The 16206-nt window shown below is 45.1% G+C and overlaps 1 protein-coding gene across 1 annotated transcript in view; it reads left to right on the forward strand.

The window, feature by feature from the left end:
* Nucleotides 1-16206, forward strand: part of TSPAN9 (tetraspanin 9) — a 191867-nt gene that overhangs the window by 29377 nt on the left and 146284 nt on the right. The gene's annotated exons all lie outside the window — the stretch shown is intronic.

Genomic DNA, 16206 nt, shown 5'->3' on the forward strand with positions numbered 1-16206 from the left:
GTTGTGTGACTGTCACCACTATCCATTTTATAACATTCATCACCCCCAAAGGAAAGCCCTTACCCATTAGCCATCACTGTTACCCCTCCAATTTCTCCCCCATCCCTAGCGCTAGACAACCTTTAATCTGCTTTGCATCTCTATAGATTTTCCTATTATGGACATTTTATATAAATTAAATCATACAGTATGTGGTCTTTTGTAACTGGCTTCTTCTATGACCAAGGCAGTTGCCACAGTGAGCAGTACAGTGGGTCAGGATGCAGGCCCTGGGGCACAGCCCAGCTTCACAGACCAGCTCTGTTGCTGCCCAGCTGGTTGGCCTTGCAAGATGCTGATTCTCTCTATGCCTCAGTTTCGTCGTGGATAAAAGGGCAGAGCCCAAGACAGGGGGTCTGCTCCCCCATCCACATGACAACCCAGAAGTATTTGACAACAGTTACTCTTCCATCTCATCTCCACTTCCACCAGCTGTCTCTCAGACCACTTCATTTCTAGACCTCACCACCCTGTTGCTGCCTTTGGATGCACTCCAGCTTGTTTGTTGTTTCCTGGACTCGGCCTGAGCCTTCCCTGCTGGAGATGTACACAGAATGCCAGAATGAGTTGTAAGCCTCTGAGAATGAAAAATCTTCACTTTTACCGGCAGGACGGTTTTATCAAAGAAGTTTCTCAAGCAGGAAAGATAACTTCATTCTAACTTAGGAAAATATGAAATTCCAGCTAAAGTCTATCTAGTCTCCCCTTCCTGCTTTCCAAACTGATTCTAGAAAGGTGGCACAGATTGCCTTCATCACCTGGCTCCCAGTGGGCGTGGCCAGGGGCAGCTCACTCTGCTGAAAGGGTTTGTGATTGGAGTTTCCCCTGCTGTCACCTCCTGTCCTGATGAGGCCAAGCAGTTGATATATTTCTTGGGCTCAGTTTTAGAAGCTGCAGGAGAGAGATGTTGACAAGAGGCCAGTTGGTAAATGCACTTTAGCAAAAACAGAACACAAAGGGAGAGAAATCAGAGCTTCATTTACCTGTCTGATTTTTGTATCCTAGGGCCTCTCTTCTGTTGGTAGGAGAAATCCAAATGTGTTAAGCAATTCCTCTTCTGCTGCCTGCGGGGTAAAAGCCTTGTAGTTTTATAATCAGCAAAAGTCTAGAAACCCACAGCAGGCCTAGCTCTGCCCCAAGGTAAGAACAGTGCTGGAGCCCACATTTTGGGCATTTCCCACTTCCTCAGCTTGATTCTTTGAAAGCCCATGCCTGATTTCTTTCTGTGTTCCAGGCTGATTTACATAACTTTATTCTGTGGTTAGTTACTCATTCAGAAATTCCCCTGTCCATCTGTTCTGGGTTCTGAGTCAGTGGGAATATAATATCATGGTAGAATTCTGGCTCTGCCTCCTCTTGTATCTTGTCTCAGCCTGAGGAAGGATGAAGGAGGTCAAGGGCAGAACATTTGTGGAACCCATCACGAAGTTAGATCTGAGTTCTTGGCTCTTGCAGTTGGAGGAAACACCTTGGGAGACAGTTGCTGCAGGTACTGGAACCTCAGGGCCTGAAGTTTGCCTGCCAGACTATTACCTCATGGCTTGGGAGGTGAAGGGAGTGGACCTGGGAGTGGAGGCGTGTGTGTGGTGAGAGGCAGCATAGGAAATGGTTAAGGCTACATGTCCTGGTTCAGATTCCAGCCAGCTATTCCCCAGTCACATGACCTTGGGCAAGTTCTTTAAGACCCCTTTCTCCTCTGTAAAATGGGGATAATAAAGCACCTTATTTCACAAGGTTATTGTGAATATTAAGTGAGTTGACATATGTAAAGCATCTAGAACCTGCCTAGTATATGTAAGGCACTATGTAGCTGGTGGGGGTGGCGACAAGGATGGTGAGGATGGCTAACCTATTTCTCCTATTGGATTACCCAATTCCCTACTTTTTCTTTTTAATGATTTTTTTTTTCAATCTTCACCCAAGGATATGCTTATTGATTTTAGAGAGAGAGGAAGGAAGAGAGGGAGAGAAAGAGAGAAACATCAGTGTGAGAGAGAAACATTGATCGGTAGTCTCCCATATGTGCCCTGATCTGGGATCTGACCCGCAGCCTAGGTATGCTCCCTGACTGGGACTCAAACCCAAAGCCTTTTGGTGTATGGGATGACACCCAAACAACGGAACCACCTGGCCAGGGATTTATTTTTATTTTTTAAAAATACATCTTTATTGATTTCATAGAGAGAACAGGAGAGGGAGAGAAAGATAGAAACATCAATGATGAGAGAGTCATTGATCGAGCCTGCAGCCCGGGCATGTGCCCTGACCAGGAATCGAACCCCGATCACCTGGATGCTAGGTCGACGCTCAACCACTGAGCCACGCCCGGCCGGGCCTGGCCAGGAATTTAAAAAAAAAATTTTTTTTTTAATCCTCACCTGAGGATATGTTTTTATTGACTTTACTTATTTTTAAAATATTTTTATTGATTTTGGAGAGAGAGAGAGAGAGGAAGGGAGAGGAAGAGAGAGAGAAAGATCTATGAGGGAGAAACACCAATCAGCTACCTCCTGCACAATCCCTACTTGGGATCGAGCCTACATCCTGGGCATGTGCCCTGACTGGGAATTGAACCCTCTACCTTTTAGTGTACGGGATGATGCTCCAACCAACTGAGCCACGCCAGCCAGGGCAATTTTTTTTAAAAAAACTGGAACAGGGCATACAGTTTATATTTATTGACAAATATTTGAAAACTTTGGGCTCAGCTCAACCCTGCTGCATTTGCCCTTAGATCCCATAACCCTCACTCTACCAGTCCTGCCCAGCATATCTTCACTACTCCCAGCCACTGAGTTGAGAACCAGCCTTGGACTGACTGCCAGGTAGCAGCAAACAATGTAATTTCCTTGCCTGTTTCCTCATCTGTAACCTGTGGGAAACTTTACCTTCCTCATTCTTCCTCCTAGCACCCTTCAGGGATGTGAATCGAGTCAGGTGACATCTATTAAGCATGGCAAACAGGGTACAAAGACAGAACTTTGGGGAACTGAGGGCTTGAGGGACTGGTCATCCTGGCCTCAGGAATCTCCGTGGTTTGGAGTGGGATGAAATGGAGCTGCGCACCCTCCTTGGGGTGCTGTGAGCAGTTACACGCTGAGCAGACGCATGCTCCTTGAGTTATGTCACCCACAGTGAAGGAGGTGGCATGTGGTTTAGAAAGTCACACATGAACATTCTCCAGGCTCATTCTCTGACTGCAGATGGACAAGCGGCTATGCTTTTTGCCCTCAGGGTGCTTATAAAGGAGCAAGAGGTGGTTTAATATCAACAAGAAAGTCTCAGTGATGTGAATAACCTTTGCTCTGTGCTTTTCTTTATGCGTCTGTTTTGTAAAATGAGGAAAAAAGACAAAGCCCAGGGGGGCTTATTACTGCTCCCCCCCCCCCAAGTTATGCAGTGGGATGTGTCAGAGAAGGGATTTAAGTTCAAATTTGGGGGTTCCAAAGTTTCTGTTCTTTCTAGGTGGTAAAACCAGATTCTGAGCCCTACAAGGACTGTTGCAGTTCCCAGATCTCTCTTCTGCCCTTCTGGAGTATTGTGAAAACCTCTCTCAACCACGTGATGTTTGTGTGTTCTTTTTTCTGCTCAAAGTCTCAGCCCTTTCACCCTTCCCCCTTCATTTCAGCCAGCCGGCCTTGACCTTGCAGGGCTGCGGGTTTAACCTGTGAACCTCCCCTCGGTGAACACACTCCATCTGCCTGTCTGCCTGCCAGAAACTCCATGTCTTTCTTTCCTCCCTTCTTTCAGTTTACTTCCTGTGATTTGGGAGGAGAGTGAGCCATTAGCAAGTCAGAGAAACCTGTACTAAAAGGTGTGAATGACCTAGGGCCTTTGTTAGAAGTGTGGATATTTTAAAACTCCTTGGTGAGTGTTGATGTGGCTCTGGAGGTCTTCCTAGGTGAAAAGATGTAATGCAGTGATAGGCCTTGTCCTGCCCCTGAAAGGGCATGCGCCTAGCAGTGGGGCCTCAGAGTCTGGTGTCAATCTGCATTGACAGGCACTCCCTGTTCTGGACCTCCCTTGTCTCTCTTTAACATGAGGGGTTTGTACCAGATGGTCCCTCAGGTCCTTCCAGCCTACAAAGTTCTACAACTTAAGATGCCTCCATTAGGAAATACAGAGCCCAAGCTCCTTTCTTTTCCCTGTTGCCTTTTTAAAGCTAAGGTTTACTTTTCAGCTCATGCTAATTAGAAAGCTTTAATGTATGCTGTGGAAGGAGCTGGGAGATATTCCAGGTCCATACACCCTGAGACATCGAGGGTGGAAAGTTTTCCGGTAAGGACACGTTCAAACTGGATACCCCTGGGGCCTGGGGACAGGATACAACCTTGGCTGCTCATTTACCTAAGAGAACACAGTTCAGTACTTTGGGACCTGCTTCATGCTGCCTAATTAGCACCTTTGTGTGTCAGAAACCCAGCAGGCCAGCTGGTCCAGAGCCCCCTCAGCCTGGGGAGTCTTGCCTACCAGCAGCCACAGCCTTCCTTCCCAGCCCACTCTCCCACCTCCCCTGCCTTTCAATTATCCCCTTTCCTGCAGCTGCACCTGCTCACACTGGCCCCAAGTACACTTCCCAGCCTTCTGGCCCACCTTCTTTTACTCAGACCTTCTCTGACCCCTCCTCATCCTCTCTACCTGTTGATGCCTTTCATGCTCAATCTTCCCTTCCCACCCAGACTGGGCTGGGATAGGTGATAGGTAAGGAGACTGAGCTTGGCATGGGGCCCAGTCCATGGAACATAATATAAATTGGACTACAGGGTGGTGGGGGGAGGAGGAGCATTTCCATGGACCAGTTCCCATTGAGTGAGTCTGGTCACCTGCCTGGTGTGAAGCTGTGTTCTGTGGGGAGCTGCCCCTCACAGTTGGTGAGCCCAGCGCTGGTCAGGGACAATTGCAGGACTGTCCGTGATAAACTGAGTCCATTAACAGGGAGAGTAGGATCTGGGTCCAGCCTAACTCTTGCCATTGGCTTATTTGTAGATCGTGGGTCAGTCCCAGGACCTCTGAAGTTTCCTTTTGAATACAATGAGAAGGTTGGGTGGATCTTCCTCAAGGCTTTTTCAGCTCTGCCTAGTTTAACAGTTGCCATTTGTCAAGTGCTTTCTAGTGTCTGGCAGTGGGAAGCGCCTTACAGGCCTAATCCCATCTAATTCTCCCAACACCAGGCTCTTTTATTCCCCCTCATTTTACAGATGAGGAACCTAAGGTCCAGAGCTGAGGTTGCAATCTAGTGGCCCTAGGTCTGATCCAGCCCACAGATATATTTTGTTTGAGCCCAGCTGATGTTTTATGAGAATCAACATTTAGACCCTGAAGAGGTTACATAAAAATAGAGATTTCTGGCTTTTTATTGTTGTAAGATCTAATTACATTGAGCCCTTACTGCCCTGGGGCACTTATTGATGTGATCTGAGTCTCAGCTATCACCTTCCGATGGGGCCTGCCCTCTCCTGGCCCCTCAGCCTTGGCACAATGGGGGAATGTGTTTGTAAACCCAGTTGGTGTCACTGATTCACATTTTCTACCTGCCTCCTGTAGGTGCTTGAGTTTGCAAACCTGATTTAAGGCTGCACTGTAACTCCCACCATGTAGGTCACACAGTAAAGTACTCTTTTAGAGGCAGGAGTCAAACTTGGCTCTCTGGGACTTAAGACTGTGACTACACTGCAGCTTTTCTGAATTGTTTCTAAATCCCAGCAGGGATTCTTGGGCCCTCTGTTGGAGAGTAGGAGACCTTCATCAGGCCTCCAGATGAGGAAGTTGGCACGTATCCCTTTTTCAGAAAGGTTTAAGCACCTAGCCCTGTCCCAATGTGCTGTTGTAGTGAGGCAGCATTTACTTGCTCATGTTTTAGTCCAGGGAAAATCGTCTCCTTACCATATGGTATGTCCTTTTCAAATTAATTTGGTGTAATTGTTTTTTGTCTACTGCCTGCTTTCTTGCACCTTGACCCAGGAGATCCCACTGGGAGAATTGCCAAAATGCTACAGAAAGAGCTTGTATTTTGCCCGGTGCAAATGGAGGCAGGAAATGGGGATGTCTGTTCAGACTGTGGATGCCTCGGGGTTGGTTGGGGTCCCTGAGGGCCAGGCAGGCAGGATGCTGGGCTTCCCATATAGGGCGGAGTCTTGAGGGGAGCCCTGGTGGAGGTTGAGGTTTCCTGTGCTTGGTGTTGGTTTCTCCAGCTGTTTCCTCCTGATAGGGCGGTTGGACAATGCCACGGTGACTCAACTCCCAGCATGGTGGATGAACAATGGAAGATTTGTCCAGGGTCAGCCAGGGAGTTGCGGCTGTACCAGTCACCTGCTTCCAGGCTCCCTGTTGGGAGGAGCCAGTGGCACCTTGAACCGTTTTCCTGCGTGGTCTTGGTGCCCCAAGGCCCATCCTGGTTGGGTTGATTTTCAGGCTGTTGCTTTTTGTTTTCCCTAAGCATGTTCTCACTCTTTTGTGCACAGCTGATCCAGAGCTTCTGTGGCTCCATGCTGACCAGCTGCCCGCCTGTCGTCCAAGTCAAGCTTTGCCAGACCTCTCTTACCCTTGGTTTGAGGTTCAGTGGGTTTGGCGCAGTCCCTGAAGGTTCTGAGTCTCTACCCAGGCATTTAGGACCTGGATGAGCTTCAGATGAAAAAGACAGCTGTATCATTCTTTAATCTCCTCCAGCGTGTAGAGGATTAAGCAATTTTTTGGTGGGTTTGTTATTATGTATTATGATTTTTTTCTCCAGTGAGTTATCTAACTTAGTCCTTCCAGTAACTCTCTCAGGGAGGTATCATTACCCCCATTTTACAGATGAGGCATCTTAGGCACTTTGGGTAAAGAGCTTGCCCAAGATCTCAGATCCTTCTCACTTTGAAGTCCTGTGACATATGACTTCCTAGGCAGGGACATGGGTATGTGAAAGAGTTTAAAAAACAGTGTGAACCAATGATAGAGGATGAGTGGTTTGAAGGCTGTGCAGGGATGTAAAGGTGAGTGGGGCCATGTCCCTGCACTACTGGAGTTTACAGCAGAGTGGGGGAAACATGCCTGTTTTTAGCTAACTGTGATGCAAGACAGTGTGGTTGGTGCTAATGGGGGCAGCTGGAGGGATTTGGAACTACATTTTCATTTGGTATATGAGCAACTAGCTAAAGAGACACTTCAAAACAGAAGCAGGAAATTCCTGGCCACAGGACTGATCCAGCTGTCAGCATGATTGAAACTGGTCTACGTATATCTTGGAAACTGGTCCACTATATCTTGGAAAATGCCAAGATATAGTGTCATTTTTGTCTAGAGTTGCAAAAATGCAACATTGCTTAGAATTATTATTATTATTATTTTAATCTTCACCCAAGGATATGTTTTAGAGAGAGGGAGAGAGAGAGGGTGAGAAATATCGATTGGTTGCCTCCTGTGCATGCCCGACTGGGGATCGAACCTGCAACCTAGGTATATGCCCTCAGCAGGAATCAAACCTGTTACCTTCCAGTGCATGGGCCGATGCTCTGATCAACTGGGCCACCTGGCCAGGGCTGATTTTTGTTCTTTTTTATGTTTTTCTGTAGTGTCTAAAATTTCTTTAGTGAACGGTAACAACAATAACGTCTTGGTGTCCCACAGGACCTCAGAGTGTTCATTGCATGGATATAAAGCCACCTTTCCCTGTGAAATGAGGTCTCTAGTCCTTTCCAGAGCTTGGCATTAACTGTGTGTGGGGAGGTGCTTCCTGTGCCTGAGTTCCCTCTTCCTTCCCTTCTCTGTCGCACTCTACCCCCTCCAGCTTTCTCCCTTAGTTGGCTGTAAATTTATAACTGAAGAATGATTTTAAAAAATATCTCTATCTTTATTGGTTGTATTTCCTGAATACTGTGACAAGAGAGATGTTTTATATTTCTTACTCTAAAAAACTCCCTAATTTAAGTTTCTTTCCACTCATGTGATCCCAATTGATTTTTTTCTCTTTGTAGTTCAGATGGGCTTTGTCAGAAGAATTTTCTGCTCCTGCCTTAAGTGGCCTCTGAAAGTCCAATTTAAAATGATACCTCATTGGCCTATTAGGAATAGCAGTCCTGCCCGGTTTCACAAGAGGAATGGTAAAGAGGGAAGCTTGCTGTTTTAACGAAGTTTTGTGGCTGACGATAAGTTCAAAACCAACCCCCAAGTGAGCCCAGAGAACACTTGTGATCCTAACTCAAGAACAGCCTTTTTGAGGTAAAGGGATTGAAAAGTACTAATTGGCAGTTACAAAATAGTCATGGGAATGTAAAGTACAGCATAGGGAATAGAGTGAAACATATTGTGGTAACTATATATGGTGTCAGGAGGGTACTGGACTTATCAGGGGGATACTATGTAAGTTATATAAATGTCTAACTGCTATGCTGTACACCTATTATAATATTGAATGTCAACTGTAATAGAAAATAATTAGGAAACAAAGAAAACATGCTCAATATAATAAATGCATAGAAGTAAAGAGAACAAAATAAAACTGTCCTGTAATCACACCACTCAGAGAGAACCACAGTTGCCATTTGGGTATTTAAATGTTCGTATTTTCTATTCATGTATATAATCATATACTTACATTTTTACAAAAATAGTGTCTGTCATATGGTATATTCCAATTATTTCTTTCATTTAACATTGTTTATTGTAAACATCTCCCATGTCAGTAAATATTTTTCTATAATTTTTTTAAAAAAAGCGTTTTTGTTTGTTTTGTGGATGTGGATCAGGATTTAGCATATCACCTGGCATCTAAGGCCACTAAACATGTTGTTTGGATTAAGTACTGGCCTCGTGGCAATACTCACTCCCAACAGTGAGACTTCCTTTGGGTTTGTTCTATTCATGAGCCCAAAGAAAATGGCATTCTATAGGAGTTAAGAAAAGAGGTTTTGGATCAGATCCTGGCTCACTAGCATAGTGGTTGTGAGCACTTCTCTTAACTTCTTGGAACCTCACTTTCCTCCCTCTGTAAAATGGATGTAATGCTAAAACCTTATAGGGGTGTTATAAGGGTAAAATAAGATGATGCTTATAAAGTGTTTCATACAGGATAAATAAATATATGACTAATATTAAAATGGTAATTTTGTATTAGTGTTCTCCAGAGAAACAGAATCAATAGGAGATATACACACATACACATATATTTTATATATAGTATATGGATTTTCCATGAGGAATTGGCTCACATGGTTATGGAGGCTGAAAAGTCCCACCACATGCTGTCTGCAAACTGGAGACTCAGGTAGTGTAATCTGGTCCCAGTCCAAAGGCCTGAGAACCCGGGGAGCTGATGGTGTAAATCCTAGTCTGAGGGTAGGAGAAGATGAGGTAGGATTTCTCAGCTCAAGCAGTGAGGCAGGAAAAAGGCAACTATCTACTTCCTCTACCTCTTATTGTGTTCAGGCCCTCAGCTGATTAGATGATGCCTACATACATCGAGTCCACCAAATCAAATACTGATCTCTTCTAGGAACACTGTCACAGACACACCCAGAAATGTTTAATCGGAGCACCTCATGGCTAGTCCAGTTAACACAAAATTTACCCTCACAAGTGTCGTGAAGTACATTCACTACCATCCATCTCCAGAACTTTTATCATTCCAAACTGAACCTCTGTACTCATTATTAAACATGATCTCCCCATTCTCTCTTCCTGCTCCGCCCCACCCCTGGCAACCACCACTCTACTCTCTGTCTCTGTGAATTTGACTATTCCAGGTACCTCCTATAAGTGCAGTCATACAGTATTTGTCCTTTTGTGACTGGCTTATTTCACTTAGCACAATGTCCTCAAGGTTCACTCATGTTGTAGCATGTGACAGAATTTCATTATTTTTTAGGCTGGATAATAAATCCCATTGTATGTATAGGTCATATTTTGTTTATCCATTTACCTGTTTATAGACATTTGGGCTGTCTCTACCTTTTGGCTATTGTGCATCATCATATTTTAAAATTAAATTCCCTCATCCTCTTTTTGAGTCATTCCAGTGATTCTCTAGCACGTGTACATAAACGTGCACACGTGTGTGCATGCACACATGCACAACTGTAATTGAAGTGATGAATGCACACCTTTAGTTATAATATATTTACATTCATAGGTAATTTTCCTGTGCATTAGGTCCATTTATCGACTTCCCTCATCGGGCTCTGAGGCCAGGAACTATGTTTAACAATTTCTTTTACTAGCTCCTGAGAGTCTTTTTTAGGAAGTGGTAAAGGATCTTGGTTACGAGTGTGGGTTCTGAGGTCAGACCACATGGGTTTGTGTCCCAGTTCTACCACATACTGATTGTCATTGCAGAAGTCACTTAACTCTTCAGCACTGTTTGTCTGCATTTGAAATAGTGATGATGGTGATAATCAATTGCATAGGGCTGTTAGGGAAATGAAAAGAGATAATCCATATGTAGGGTTTAGCAGTGTCTGATACACCCTTAAATGTTAGCCTAATAAAAAGTTAAGATCTCAACATTCCTTTCAGAATTTGTCTCCTTTTTCCTCATAGTTTCTTTGTGAGGTGGCTGAAGAGGAAGATGAATGGCCCCCGCTGTGGATTTGAGTCCCAGGGTCAGAGGGAAAGCCATGCTGAACCAGGCAGAGTTAGAGCCCTGCTTACTGCTAGTCCCCGCTTTCCCCCCAAACCTTCTGCTTCTGCTTCTGCTTCTGCTCTTGGTCAGGTGGTGTTTGGACTCTGAGCACCCCAGGCCCTGGGTCTTCTTTGATGCCTCCTGTGCTGCCTGTTGCCTGCAAAGGATGCTGATCAGTGGCAGCTGGGGAAGAAGGCCTTGGCCGCCACACTGACTGGCTCCTTCAGGAGGATGCTGTTGGGATGACCAGTGGGTCACTTCCCAGCTGCTTGGCTTCCTCAGGCTGCAGCAGAGCACAGTAGCCTGTGCCTGTGGCCCGTCCTGCCCTACCAGCTGATTGAGGTGCTGAAAACAGAAGTTTCTCCATTTTTTCCTCTACTTAACAAAAATTTCCCAAATACGTGCTGGATCTTCTCATAATTTCTTTTTAGCATCAGCTTCTAGCTTCACCTTTCTGGCCATAGGCAGGTAGAGAGAAGGTTCTGCTATGTGAGGCTAATTTTCTGATGTGGAGAGACTTCTGCTTGAAGCAGAAGGTAGAGCTGGGCAGGTAAGTCCAAAGGCAGTCAACCCTCAAGTTAGATGAGAGGGTTTCTCAAGACTGGCACCCAGGACTGGCCAAGTGGACACTCACTACCTACATGACCTTGAACAAGCTGCTCAGCTTTTCAGCCTCTGTGTCCTCATCAGTGAGATGAGATAATAATAGTGTCTGCCCCGCAGAGATGTAAGGACTCAGTGAGATAAACTCTTGAAAATGCTTAGCATAGTGTCTGGCACAAATGGGGATGCTCTGAAAACATAAGTTACTTCTATTTTTATTGGCAAACTTTGTTTTTGCTGTTCCCAGCCATCCGCATCTCTACACCTTTTCTCTTTTTTGGCAGCCCTGAGTCCTTTAGGATCCCAGTGTCCTTGGATTGGTTCCTTCTCTCCTGTAGTGAAGCCCACTCTGGAACAGGCCTCATATTGTAGCCACATCACATTTTAAGGGTAGAAACTTCAAGGTCATCTGGGCCAGTCCCCACCTGATACCTGTCCTTGCTGAGTGGGGCCTTTGCTTTTCTTCACCTCCTTTGACAGGGAGCTCTCTACTTGCTCATATAGTTTTCTGTCTTTGTAACTTTCTCCACTTTTGGGAAAAAAGGAACTGAACATTTATGGAGCCAGGAGCTGCTAGGCACATTATCTCATTTCATTGCCCCGCCAGGCCTTGGGGTCTGTTGATGGTGTAATTCCAGTTTATACAGAGGAGGAAACTGAGGCACAGCAAGGCTGAGTAAATCACTAAAGGTCACATGGAAGAAGGTGATAGTGCGACTTGATTATGCATGGACTTTGTGAAGCTATAGCCATGTTCTCTGCATGGGTGATAGTATATAGTTAGTGACAGATAGGACAGGCGCTCAGCTCCTTCACTTACTGTGTGACTGTGGGCCAGTTCCATACCTTCTCTAAGCCTCCGTTTGTTCTCTTGAAAATGGGGATAATAGTAACATCTCATGCTGATAAAGCTGTTGGCACAGTGCCTGGCATGTGGTGATGTGCAGGGCATGTTAGCCCTCGCGTGCACTCTACTGTCAGAGTTTGGCACCTGGGAGGCTCCTTCTGTTTGCTGACCACTTCTGGATAGGCCCTTAGGTATTTGACATCAGGTATCATGTCCCTCCCAAAGTCCTCCCCATTTTTTACAACAGTCTTTTTATTGTGATAAATACACATAATGTAAAAGTAACCATTTTAACCATTTTAAAGTGTACAATTCATTGGCATTAAGTACATTCACTGTGCTGTAAAACCATCACTGCTACCTAGTTCCATAACTTTTTCATTACCCCAAACAGAAACCTATCCCCCTTAGACATCTTTTCCTAGCCCCCCTACACCTCAGCCCCTGACAACCACTAATCTGATTTCTGTGGCTTTCCCTATTCTGTACAGTTTATATAAATAAAATCATACAACATGTGGCCTTTTGTGCCTGGCACATTTCAATACTTAGCATAATATTTTCAAGGTTCATCGATGTTGTAGCATGTATCAGTACTTAATTCCTTTTTATGGTTTAAATAATATTCCATAGTATGTGTATACCATATTTTGTTTATTCATTCGGTTGATGAACATTTGGATTGTTTCCACCTTTTGATTATTGTGAGTAGACCTGTTATGAACACTCATGCACAAGTTTTTGTTTGGAAACCTGCTTTCAGTTCTTTTGGGTACACACCTACGAGTGGAATTGCTGGATCATATGGTAATTTTATGTTTAACATTTTAAGGAACTGCCAAAGTGTATTTCCACAGTGGCTACACCATTTTACATTACCACCAGTATTGTATGAAGGTTCCAATTTCTCTCTCTCCCTGCCAACACTTGTTATTTCCATTTAAAAATAATTAAAAACAATTATGACCATCCTAGTGGGTGTGAAGTGGTATCTCATTGTGTTTTTGATTTGCATTTTCCTAATGACTAATGACATTGAGCATTCTCCTTCAGTTTTGACATTCCAACTTTCTCTTGACCCAGTTCTTAGGTCTTCCACCATTTATTCATGCTTTTCAAAATGTGGTCCCATTTGTGTAGATGCTGTTAAAAACGCTCAGGCCCCAGCGCAGGCCTCCAGCTAGGTTGGGCCCAGCCTGGCGTGCGAGGCTCCTACTTCTCATTCTAGATATGCTACTTTCACTTATCCAGTTTTGTCTTGGTAATGTCATCCCTTCCTCCAGCTTGTGGAGCTCCGAAGATTCTGCTTCTTTCATCCCTAGTGGTCACAATTGTTTCAGCCTTGTCCTGTCTCTCCTGGTCATCCAGCAATCTCTTTCCCCTAAGTCAGAGTATGGACATACACCTCCCTGAAGCCTGGCACAGAACTCCTTTTCCTCCGATTGGGCAATTATTAATCTGCCAGTTTATTGCTTCCAGCCTGAATGTCCCCACCTTTTCCACAGGATTATTCTGAGAACCTTGCTTCCCAGAAACCAGTAAGCTTGTTCCCTCTCTGTGTGACTGGAAGGCACCGTTTTGCATCTCTTGGGTGGGTTTACAGTTTCAGGCCTATTTCTGACCAGGAATCAAAGACTGCCCCTCAGTGCAGGAATTTCAGGCATGAACGAGCAGATGGATGAGGTATTTTGGGGGGCAGAGATTTTGTCTCTGTTCTCTAGAAACCACTCCACCATCTGCCTTGGTGCAAGACATTCCACCCATCCTGGAAAAGACGTGTGCTCATTTCCTGCTCTCCGACCTTGTCCTCTGAGACCTGCCTGCCTCCCCTGGCACTTTCCTTACATTACAGGGACAGGGTTTGGTTGTCTGCCATTGATCTATCTGCATAAAGTGTTTACTTCAAAATAATGCTCAATTATTATATGAAAATGTGGTTGCTGCAAAAAATAAAATAACATAACAGTAACAGAATAAACTGTGAGGTACCCCATTTTCACACCTGTCCCTCAACCCCCGTGCCCTTCCCAGGGGAAATCAGGTAAAACTTGATGCGTAGTTCAGCCGGCATGACTCACTGGTTGAGAATCGGCCCAGGAGATACAGGTTTGATTTCCGGTCAGGGCACATGCCCGGGTTGCAGGCTCAATCCCCAGTTGGGGGCGTGCAGGAGGCAGCTGATCAATGACTCTCTCATCATTGATGTTTCTATCTCTCTCTCCCTCTCCTTTCCTCTCTCTGAAATCAATAAAGATATATTTTAAAAAAACAAAACAAAACAAAAAACAAAACTTGATGCAGATTCTGGATTCTTCCAGGCCTTTTATTCCAATTTTATTATATGTGCTGCCGAAGCGAGCACAAGGCCTTTTATTCCAGTGCATTTGTTTTTTTTCCCCACTCTCATCTAAAGGTAGCTCCAAAATAAATAACACCATCGGACTGAACTCAAATAAAATGAGTTCAGATATGCCCTAGAATGATGCTTCTTGAAAACTGGACAGATTTGGCTTTTTTTCTCCTTAGCTGGCTCTAACTCTGTTGTGTGGACTTGAATAAAAGGTAACTGGAAGGGAAACCTTGACGAGGAGGGTAGAGGGTCTCAGGTGGAGGATCTCAAAAATCAGATACCATGAAATGGATGACAAAGGGCAGGAGAGGGAACCACCATTATGATCACCCACTGCCACACAAGTGTAAGAGCTAGACAGTTGCCTGGGTTCCAATTCCTACCTCAGCACTTGCTAGCTGTGTCACTTTGGCCGAATGTAGGTTACTGAACCTCCCTGGGTCTTTATTTCTTTGATTATGAAGAGTCAACTCCTGGGGTTTTTGTGTGGGGTTACATGAAACAATGCCTGAAGAAAGCGTGGTGTAAGGGTTAGGCACTCGGTCCTTGCTGTGTGTCAGGTGCAGGGCTAGTGCTTTCTTTCCTTCCTTTGCCTGTGTCAGCTCAGCATCAACCCTTGGCCTTCCTTTTCAGCCTGTCTCTGTGTGGCTAGAGCAGAGCTAAGCAATTGCACTACTAAAAATAGCAGCCTCACAACCAGCACAGGGGTATTTAATGTGTTTTTACAGTATGGGTGATGGGCTGAGGCTTCTCCCTTCTCAAGATGAGAATGTTATTGGAACAGTTACACAATTAGCTGTTACTGGTCATTGACATATTAGTATGAATTAGTGTCATAGGTATTTTTACCTGAAAGGGATCCAAGAAATGATTCTTCATTCTACAAATGGGGAAATTGTAAGGCTCTGGGAAGGAAGAAATTTGCCAAGAGTGTCATGTTGCCAGTTAGGGGTCGATCAAAATTGGGGCCCAGATCTCCTGATTTTTATTGCACCCTGTGCTTTCTGCTAGATTCTGCTCACATAGCTGGTCACTCACCCATGATCCAGGCGTGCAGAGTTGACTGATGGTCATTGAGACCTGCTGGTGGCCTTCTGGCTTGTTGCCTGCTCTTATTTGTCATGGCCACTAGATGGCAGCAGAAAACATCAATTTCTCTCTCCTGTTGCTTTTATTCAGGTCAAGCCCTTTGCTGTAGGTGAATCAGCCATCATTTCTTGGGTGGCACAGGGACTCTCAAATTCCATGTCTCACTGATTCCAGGACGGGTATGAGGAAAGGCTGGGATGAAGCCAAGGCAGCCTAACATCCCATTGTCCCACAATATTCATGAAAAGTGGCTATCTCAGCTCAAACAGTCCCCAAGAGGTGGCTTCTCAAGAGCCCTTAATGTAGCCCAGACTCTTTTAGCAGAGCTCCCACTATTGGGAAAGTCTTATCATTTGTCCCAGTCTGGGCTTTCGTGCCTTAAAGGGGCCAAAAGCTGAGACCCAGTGTCACTGAGGACAGTCCAGTTGCTCTCTGCAGAGTCCCCAGCTTGGCAGCCTGTGCACATACTGACAGTGCAGTGTTGGTGGTGGAAGGACAACGGCATGAGGCCAAGGACCTGTGTGATGCCTAATAGCAGACATTTACAAACACTCGCTCAAGCCAGGGAGTGCTCTCATCCTCTCCCAACATTAACTCTTGACTCCTCATGCACAGCTGCTAGTGTGTGGGGACTCGAATATAGGCAGGCTGCTCCAGAGACTGGTGTCCATCAGAAGTTCT

This window comes from Miniopterus natalensis, chromosome 2, assembly GCF_054644295.1.
Source record: "Miniopterus natalensis isolate mMinNat1 chromosome 2, mMinNat1.hap1, whole genome shotgun sequence".
NCBI classification, from domain to species: Eukaryota; Metazoa; Chordata; class Mammalia; order Chiroptera; family Miniopteridae; genus Miniopterus; species Miniopterus natalensis.